Here is a 10,554-nt window from a genome sequence, read left to right on the forward strand (position 1 = left end):
TTTATTCTATATAATTCTGCAATGTTTAGCTTTCCAAAAAGTTTTCATGAATTAATTATGAGATTGAATGTTTACTCTGTGAAATAAACACATCAATTTTATACAGGAAGTTTCAAAATGTAACATCACATTATTAATTCACTGGTGTAATTCAAAAAACTTGATAATGTACTCTCTCTCTCTCTCTATATATATATACACACACACATGAGTTGTAGATTTAGTAGGCAAAACTTTAGACATTATACTCAAAGACCTAAAGGAAACCACACATAAAGCTGAAAATTAAACAATGACAATGTCACATTGTCGTTATCAGTCACAAGAAATAGAACTTACATATTTTCAAAGAAGTAAATGAACATACTGGAATGAAAATATAATAACAGAAAGAGAGAATGCACAAGCAGGATTTTGCTTCATATTTGAGGCAAATGAATAAGAGCCAAAAAAAATGCTGAAGAGAGATCAATAGAGATTATAGAATCCAAAGAACAGAGAAAGAAAGAAGAGAAATACATAGAACCTTATAGAATTTTGGGACATGCTTAAGCACAGCAACATATGCAAAGTAGAAGTATCACATGAAGAAGGGAAAGATTCAGTGGAAAATATTCATAAATAATGCCCCAAACATCCTATAAACTATTTTAAAAACACTAATTTATACATTTCATAGGTTCTATAAATTCTTAATTTAGGTTAAATACAAAATGATCCAAACAGAGACACAATAATAATAGGTTGAAAGCTAAAGAAAGAAAATTATAAGGCACAAAGACAAAAACAAGTAACCACATATAAGGGAACTCAGATAACATTAATAACTGACTAGTCATTAGAAACAATGCTGCCTCTAATGCAGTGCTATGTCATACTCAAAAGACTGTAAGAAAAAAGTGCCAACCAAAAATTCTTTATACTACAAAATCATCTTTAAAAAATAATGATGAAATAAGGACATTTCTAAACAAACAAAAACAGAAAATTATTGCTAACTAACCTGCCTCACAATAAATTCTAAAGAAAGATTTCCAGGCTAAAAGTAAATAAATACAGGAAGCAGTGTGAACTTGCATAATATAAAAGCGCACCTGAATAAATAATTATGTAATTTTAACAGATAATGTAAATTCACATTTATTCAACTTTCTTAATAAATTTAAGAAGCAAGTATATAAAGCATATATATAGTTGCCATGCTGAACATTTAACTTATACATATGTAATATATTTGTCAACAATAGCACTAAGTAGCTATGTGGATGCAAAACGCTACTGCAGTAAGGAATGACACCAAGAGGGGTGAGAGATGGGGAAGGATGGTGGGCAGGGGAGGAGGAATGTGAATCAGTGAAGGTGACTCCACAGGGACTTGTGACCATTAACCCTGCTGCCTCCAGCACAGCCTCGGTCTCTCGGAGTTGATGCAGCCAGGGCTGCCCACTGCTGCCTCGTAAGTCCAGGCATTGAGGAGACAGGAGAATGGCCCTTCTCAACCATGCTCCTGGTGAAAATCAAACACTAATGCTCTGAGACATCTAAGGTAAGGTACTCAACTGTGTGGGGTACTGCATAAATTCTAAAACAATGCAATAAAGTGGCAGTGTTTCAGGAATCCGCCCCATCTCTACACAGAAATATGTCTTATTTTCCCATAGCAGAAAGCTAGTGTTATACACAGGTCAAAATAGTAAAATGTTCAACACATAGACCATTAACAACTTCAGTTTTTGTCAAGAGGAAATGGGTGACGTGGTAAAAAATTCAACATTTTCACTCGGCCCAGTGACGAAATGGTGACGGAGGGTAAACCCAAAGGGATTAGATAATGAAAGTAAAGAAAACTTGTCCCTATATTTGCTTTTAGTCAGGTGCCCCAAAAGTGAAGTGGGAGCAAAATTCAAATTTTCCCTTCTGAATGCCAAAAGGGAAGAAACAAAAGCAATGGAAAGCCGAAGAGCATATCAATTCATTCAAAGGAAAGACTGAGATTTTAAAAATTATTTAGAGGGGACCTTTAGCTTGACAAAGCTAATGGTCTTCTACCAGATAACAAGCTCATATTATTTTGTGAGGTGAGTGTGGTCCAAGATTCAATAAACAAATCAGGGTATACTAATACAAATACTTTGAAGGTGGCTGAGTGTCAGCTAGGAGAATATGTAGGTAATCTCGGGAAAACACAAGATTTACAGACTGCAGTTTTTTGTGACAGGACAAGAAGTTAAAGCTCACAAATCTGCTTGTACCTCCATCCCCTGTTTTTAATGCCATGTTTGAACATGAAATGGAAGAAAGCATAAAGAATCGAGTGGAGATAAATGATTTAGACCCTGATGTTTTTAAAGAAATGATGAGATTCAATAACACCAGGAAATAACTAAACCTTGACAAAATGGCTGACAACTTGTGGGCAGCTGCAGGCAAACATGCACTGGGAACAGTTGAAGGTGATGAGTGAGGAAGTTTTGTGTAGCAATACCTCAGTAGAAAATGTTGCTGATACCCTTGTCCTTGCAGATTTGCACATTGCGGAACAGTTGAAAGCACAAGCATAGACATTATTAATAGGTGCATTGTACTTTGACAACTTGGATGTAAACATAAAAAAAAAAAAAAAACTGGAATGGCAACCAAGCAACCGCTGTAATGGAAACATCAAGGTGGAAGTGCATGATTCAGTCTCACCCTTACTTAGTAGCAGAAGCCTTCTGAGCGCTAGCATCTGCGCAGTGTCCACAGTTTGGCATTCCACACAAACGGCTAAAACAGTCCTAAATCTTCCGTGAACAATTGAAAAATGGAATTGACTTTTAGTCATTCAAGTCTAGAAGGATTCTAATACAGAAACCTTAAGGAAGAGTTGTTTCTGTTATTTGGTCCACAGAACAGAAGCTGAAAAAAACATATTGCTTGCATTTTAGGTGGATAATTAATGGTTTATTCTTCAGTTTTAAGTTAGACTGATTAATTCACTTCAAGGCCTAAAATTATTTTCAGTGACTTCTCTTGTTTGTATAATAATGCTTTAATTTTCTTTTATTTTGCCTTATCATTTTGACCAATGTTATGCAGGATTATATGAACTAGCTTTATAATGGAGTAAGAATGATAACTAAAGATATTAAGTTTCAAAAGGATCTTTTATTTTGAAAAGGAAAAAATGAATTTTATAAGATTTGTCCTAGCTGTCTCAAGGTTTACGATTAAATTATCTTTAAAAGCACTCATTATTAGAGTTTACCAGTAATGTCTTCAATCTAAGTTCTATAAATATGAGCGAACCCACATACCTTTCCAGTAAGTTACGGCAATACACTACTTCAATTCTAGTTCATTATTCATTTCAGGGAGCAAATAAATAATGAGTTGACCCAGATTTTTATTGAAATTTGTGATGTTTGTCTTGTATGTTAACTGTACCACAAAGTGTGGGTTTATTTAAGTTTACAATGATTGAGAAACGAATGAGGTTAAAACATCATGATGGAAGCATATATTGTGTGAAAGTAATTTTTTAAATTTATAGTGAACTACATTTATATATACCTGTTAAGGGTAAGGATGACCAAATGTAAATTTAATGACTGCACCAATTAACAAAGAAATATATATACAATTTCACTTTTACTGTGTAACTTTGGTATGCTGATTGGTACATATTTATTTTTGCTTTTGAGAGAATTAATAAAGCAGAATTAGTTGTGTCTTAATATTTGAAAGAAATTTTTAGAAGGAGGCAACTGGGATGTTTGTGATAATACATAAGAAAGATATTCTTGATTGTATTAAATGGTTTTGAATTGCAGAGATTCATTATCAAATTTACTCCTGTTTTTCACACTTTGGAAAATACACCTAACAATAAATGAATCTTGGATAGTCCACTCTCCTTCAAAACCTGAACTGAAGGCTGAGGCGAGTGGATCACTTGAGGTCAGGAGTTTGAGACAGGCTTTGCCAACATGGTGAAACCCTGTCTCTACTAAAAATACAAAAAACAAACAAACAAACAAACAACAACAAAAAAAACAGGCATGGTGGTGGATGTCTGTAATTCCAGCTACTTGGGAGGCTGAGGCAAGAGGCTTGCTTGAACCTGGGAGGCAGAGGTTGCAGTGAGCCGAGATCGCACCATTGCACTTTAGCCTGGGCAACAAGAGTGAAACTTCATCTAAAAAAATAAAAACAAACAAACAGAAAAAAAAACGAGAGAGAGAGAACCGATACTTGCCTGTGTGAGATACAAAAAAAAAAGAGAAACCTTAGAGTATATCAGGTCACATACCATGAGCATCCCCATGCACCTCTTATTTCTTCTTTGTGTTTCAGTCACTGTACTAATATTGTGGATTATATTGAAATTCTGTTTAATATGAACAGTTATAAACTACAATTTGGAAAATGAAGAATGACACCAAATGTTAACTTGAATTTATAGGAACAAAAAAGAATGGTAATGAGGAGGTGCAGTGTGGCATTTTGGTATTATCATGATATTGGAGGCAGGTAACAGATATCAACAAATTCTGCCCTGTCATTTAGTACTTTTGTTTACAGGACTACTGAGTGGTACACACTACAAATGTTATCAGAGAGGAGTTATGTTTTAATGGGTAACTTCACTAGCACAATAACAAGAAGTAGGTATTAAAGAAAATCTGAAACATATCATGGAGTTTAGGCTTCCCATGTAATCTGGGCCTTTTTACTTCCCCTAATTTTGAAATAGGCCTATTCAGTATGTTGTTCAGAGGGCTATTCAGAGAATGGAAACCCAAGGCTCACCCTCCCTGAGTCTAAGTACCCACTCAGCCAGGTAGATTTAGAGAAATAGAAAAACCAAACTGCCTTGGTGACTGGACTTTGCTAACGTCTGAAAGAAAGAAGTAACAGGAGGGAGATCTAAAGTAAATTCTATGCAGTATAAAATATGCCCTAAAGGACTTTGCTTCTAACACATACATTGATACTACCTCCCACCTGTGAAAGAAAGGGGATATAAGCAGGACTCAACACCAGGCACAGTGACTCATGCCTATAATACCAGCACTTCGTGAGGCCTAAGTGGGAGAATCCGTTGAGACCAGGAGTTTGAGACCAAACTAGATGACTTAGAGAGAGCCCATTTCTAAAAATAAAATAAAATAAATAATAGCAGGACATGGAGGTGAATGTCTGTAGTGTTAGTTACTCAGGAGGCTGAGGCAAGAGGATTGAGCCCAATAATTTGAGGTTGAAGTGAGCTATGATTGCATCACTGCATTCCAGCTTCAGAAACACAATGTGACCTTATCTGGAAGAAAAAGGAGGAGGAGGAGGAGGATGAGGAGGAGGAGGAGGAGGAGGAAGGTGATGTGGAAGAGGGGCAGGGAACTGAAGGGAGGAGAAAGGTGGATTCCTGGCAAGGGCTCCACCCCTGCCTTATGTCTAGGGACCTAGGTGAGGACAGGCACTCTTGCTTTCCTGCTCAAATGTTGCGTTTCCCAAGACCACACTGCCCTGCCACGTCCCTATCATGTGCCTATAAAAACCCCTGAGACTGTAGCAGGCAAGCACACAAGTGGCTGGACGTCAAGAGGAGTGGATTAGCAGAAGCAGAAATAAATGACTGGAGGACAAGAAGACGTCCAGGGGAGCATGCAGGCAGGCCATTAACTGTCAGAACAACACGGAGTTTGGCTGGGGTTGTTGGAGAGCAGCCTGACTCCAGGGAAAAACCGTTCCCTTTCTGGCTCCCCATCTGCTGAGAACTGCTTCTACTCAATAAAATCTTGCACTCATTCCTCAAGCTCATGACGATTCCAGTCTTCTGATACACCTAGGCAAGAACCCCCGATACAGAAAGCCCTCTTTTCCTGTAATAAGGCAGGTGTCTAATTGAGCTGACTAACACAAGCCATCTAAGGACTATTAAACTAAAAGAGCATCACATACCATGCAGAAGGAAGCCAGGCAGGAAGAAAGGTTCAGATGCTTCTTCCAACATAAAATATACTAATAACTTACTTTCTAGTATGTACAACACAACTTTGATATTTGAATATTTCAAAAGAAGTTTTTAGTTTTACATCCTGTATAGCACTCTTGTTATCACCTATACTAATTTTTCTGATGCAAATGTGTAGTTACTTTTACAACTCAGATAGCAAGTAGATGATGAAAGCTTGTAGATTATATTCTAGTTTATGAATATTGCTTGGTAATTCCAAAATCAGTACCACATTTTAGTACTAGGCATGTAATACATGGCTTAGCTATAGCAGACCATATTAACCAATGTTTTCAATGCTTTGGATTGTACCATTGAAGAGTTAACAGCCAGCAGAATGAAATTTAGCATCATCACAATTTTGAAACATTTTCAATAGTCTTATTATTAATGAACTGCCAATCAGTCTTTTCTACATTTAAATAATTTCCAGTGGTAGCAAATGTGATATTATTCTGGATATATGGAGAAAAAAGTCAGTAGAATTTTTTTCTTGGAAAAAGTGCTGAATACTTTGTAATTGGAAACAAATTATATGTGCTTTTTAAGGAGATTAATGTATTTCTCAGACATAGATGATTGGTAGATTTGCTTTCTTTGTAAATCATCAGGTATGAGACTATAAGTTATGAAACAAATGAATATAAGTGGACTCACTCCCACTTCATTCCTTTAGAAATGAAAAGCTTAACATTATATTTGGAAGTTGAAAGTGAATGTAGTAAATGTATTAATAAAAAAAGTATGGACCATTAGTAATTTCTTACTCTTCTTTACACTGGAATTACGTCTGCTTAATGATTACTTAAGTATTTGAATTTTTCATTTATTATCTCAATATCTAAGTCACTATGTATAAAACCTCATGATTTTATTTAATCTGATTTAATGTAAAATCAAATCAAGGAAATATAGTTGCTCTGTTCACATCAGTCTTCTGGTAGTTCTCATTACTTAACCTGCCTTGTCCTCATTTTCTTATCAGCCATATGGAAAGCAGTAAAGTAGGTGATCTCTCTCATTTTATAATTTTTTTTTTTTTTTTTTTTTTTTGAGATGGATTCTCTCTCTGTCGCTTGGTCCGGAGTGCAGTGGCTTGATCTCAGCTCACTGCAACCTCTGCCTCCTGGGTACAAGCAGTTCTCTGCCTCATCCTCCTGAGTAGCTGGGATTACTGGCGACCGCCACCACGCCTGGCTAACTTTTTTATATTTTTAATAAAGATACAGTTTTGCTATCTTGGCCAGGCTGGTCTTGACCTCCTGACCTCGTGATCCACCAACCTCAGCTTCACAAAGTGCTAGGATTGCAGGCTTGAGTCACTGTGCCTGGTCCATTTTTAGAATTCTAACAGACATGCTCTAATTTGAATTTGACTCAGAAAACAAGGTACTGTCTCCTTTTTTTTTTTTGAAGTTTTAAGTTCATGGGTACAAGCACAGGTTTGTTACATAGGTCAACTTGTGTCATGGGGGTTTGTTGCACAGATTATTTCATCACTAAGGTATTAAGCCAAGTACCCATTAGTTATTTTTCTTGATCCTCTGCCTCCTCAAACCCTCCAGTCTATGAAAGGCCCCAGTGTGTGTTGTTGCCCTCTATGTGTCCATGTGTTCTCATCGGTAGGCTCCCTTATCTATATGGATCTACGGAAATTTGATGACAGAAAACCAGATATAATAAACTACAACAGTTGGCATTTTTTACACACAGTCACATTTTTTTATGGCCAGAAAAAAATTACCTTTATTTCAAGTACAGTTATATCTCAGGAATAATTTTTCAATAATTTTCTAGGTTGTCTGTCTACTAATTCAAATGTTACACCTACCCTTTTCTCCTAATAGCTAGATATTTCAAATGCAACTGAAATATAACAGCCCTTCTTTTATTACCAGCCACTGCATTTTTTATGGGAATAAATCCCCAGTCTTTATCATGAAGTGGTAACACGTTTTGTAATGGAGAGTGGCCTGTCGTTCTACTGTTCGAGCATCACCACCACCCCACACTCGGCTGCCCTGGACACCATGCCCTATCACACTCAGTGACTTCAGTATTTCTCTAAGAGAACATGTTCTATCATGCATCCTGCTTTTTGGGGGATGGAGTGGAGGATATGCAGTTTTCTTTATCCATAGTGTGCTTTTTCTATTTGTCCACTTGGCAATCTTGTATTTATTCTTCAAGTCTCAAGTCACATAACACACCGCTTCTTAAATGTGTAGCCTTCACTTCTTGCCCCGGGGACTTGGTGCTTCTTTCTCTGAGATCTGAAAGTAATTTTAATGCAGTTTACTGTTACAGTAATTTGTTATCTAGAGAACACAGCCCGTTTCATTGCTTCATACTGAGCGTTGCTCATTTTAATTTTAACTCATCACGAATAATTATTCAAAAATTTATCTAATCCTAGGTCATCTAAAAACCAAAGCTTTTATACCGTATAGTGGAGCCAATGGCATCTATGAAAGGATCTACCATGGGATCCCTATGGTGGGCCTTCCTTTGTTTGTAGATCAACCAGATAAGTTTGTTCACATGAAAGCTAAGGAAGAAGCTGTTAGAGTGGACTCAAAAACAATGTCAACTACAGATTTGCTCAAGGCATTAAAAGCAGTCATTAATGACTCTTCTTGAATGTAATTTTTTTAACTACATAGCATGTATTGATAAGTTCTCACATGAAGGCCAAGGAAGCAGCAGTGACTCTAAACATGAACACAATGCTGAGTACATTTTTGGGGGGTTAACGCTTAAAGGCAATCGTCAATAAACCACTGTGAGTATCACAGTCTGTTTTTTTGGTGGTTTTAGTGTAAACATTTCTCAGAGGTTTTAGGATAGTGCATTGAAGAAAAGAAGCATGAATTTTATTACAGCACTGACTAATTTTCAGCACAGTTATGAGGGTCTTTTAGGATGAGATCTCATCAAATATTAGTCTTTAAATAAATGTTATTTTGTCTACTGATGGTATAGAAAGTGATATTATGGGATACAAATACTTGATTAAAGGGCTACCATAATGAAGAAAATAAATATGTCCATCATCTCACTTTAGTTACCATTTTTTCCTTGTTTTTAAAAATCTTGTAAAATAATTTATTTTCAGTAAATCAGCATGACATAATCAATCTCTAATTCCCATTATATTTAATACTTTTCAAATTTTTATGCTAACATTGTGATCCTATCACTGATAACTTGTAAACAACTAGAGCTTTCAAATCCACCTTTAAAAATTAATGGAAAAAGAACATACTTTATAAATGTAGCCATATTCTTTGTTCTTATGGTAGTGGTTGCTTTTACTTATTTGGAAGATTTATAAAATCGAAAAATAATTGGTTTGAAAGAGATAGACTGGAATATTCCTGTTTGACAGCCAAATGTCTCTTTATGATGAGAATAATTCTACCAAGTATCTTATCATTACATGACTACTCACAATAATCAGATAAGAAAGATACCACTCTTAGGCCGGGCAAGGTGGCTCACACCTATAATCCCAGCACTTTGGGAGGCTGAGGCAGGTGGATCACAAGGTTGGGAGATCGAGACCATCCTGGCTAACACGGTGAAACCCCATCTCTACTAAAAATAAAAAAAAATTAGCTGGTCGTGGTGGCGGGTGTCTGTTGTCCCAGCAACTCCAGAAGCTGAGGCAGGAGAATGGCATGAACCCAGGAAGTGGAGCTTGCAGTGAGCCGAGATCCTGCCACTGCACTCCAGCCTGGGCAACAGAGCAAGACGCTATCTTAAAAAAAAAAAAAAAAAAAAAAAAAAAAAAAAAAAAAAAAAAAAAGAAAAGACCAAAATAAACACTTAAAAAAAAAAAAAAAAAACTAGGAACAAATACTTAAAAAAAAAAAAAAGAAAAGACCAGTAGATATCAGGTCGTTATTCAAAATAAGGCCATTTATGTTTACACTTTTAATCACTAATTCACTGATATAATGTCAATACTAATTCCTGATCAATGCCAACTTTTTGTCAGCTTTGCCCTGACATGGACCTGAGCCTTGTCATAGATTTGTCTCCTGTCTCTAGACTTTGATACTATTTCGAAATTTACACACCAGGTTCATTACAATTTCATTAATGGCTAATTCAACCTCTGTACTCCCAAATGATTTCTTTTTATCCTTTGGACTTAACTACTTTTAATTTCTAGAATAGAAATACTTATTCTCTCTTATATTCTCTTTTCACATTTTGAAATCTTGTGCATCCAACAAATTCTAACCATAAACAGAAATTTCTATAACCACCAGGGAATAAAATATTTTATTTTTCACCCACTTATGTGTGGCACTAATTTTTAACATCTACACAAAAATTTCACCTATTTATATTTCATATTCTATAAGTTTATGTCTATTTGATTTTCCTTAACTGTAAAGAGAATGTTACATGGTTATCAATCACTCATTATGATCAGTTTATGGATTCCATTGAACAAACAGTCTTCTGGATCAAGTTTGTCATGTGCCACAAAGGAGCCAAGCACTTGCTGCCACCTGCCAACAGCCTCACCTGGTTACAGTACTGCTCTC

At 36.0% G+C, this 10,554-nt stretch overlaps 1 pseudogene; it reads left to right on the forward strand.

Moving 5' to 3' along the window:
- Positions 1-1,642: 1,642 nt before the first annotated feature.
- On the forward strand, positions 1,643-2,781 carry LOC105530353 (annotated as a pseudogene).
- Positions 2,782-10,554: the final 7,773 nt, after the last annotated feature.

Source organism: Mandrillus leucophaeus, unplaced genomic scaffold (assembly GCF_000951045.1).
Source record: "Mandrillus leucophaeus isolate KB7577 unplaced genomic scaffold, Mleu.le_1.0 Scaffold813, whole genome shotgun sequence".
NCBI classification, from domain to species: Eukaryota; Metazoa; Chordata; class Mammalia; order Primates; family Cercopithecidae; genus Mandrillus; species Mandrillus leucophaeus.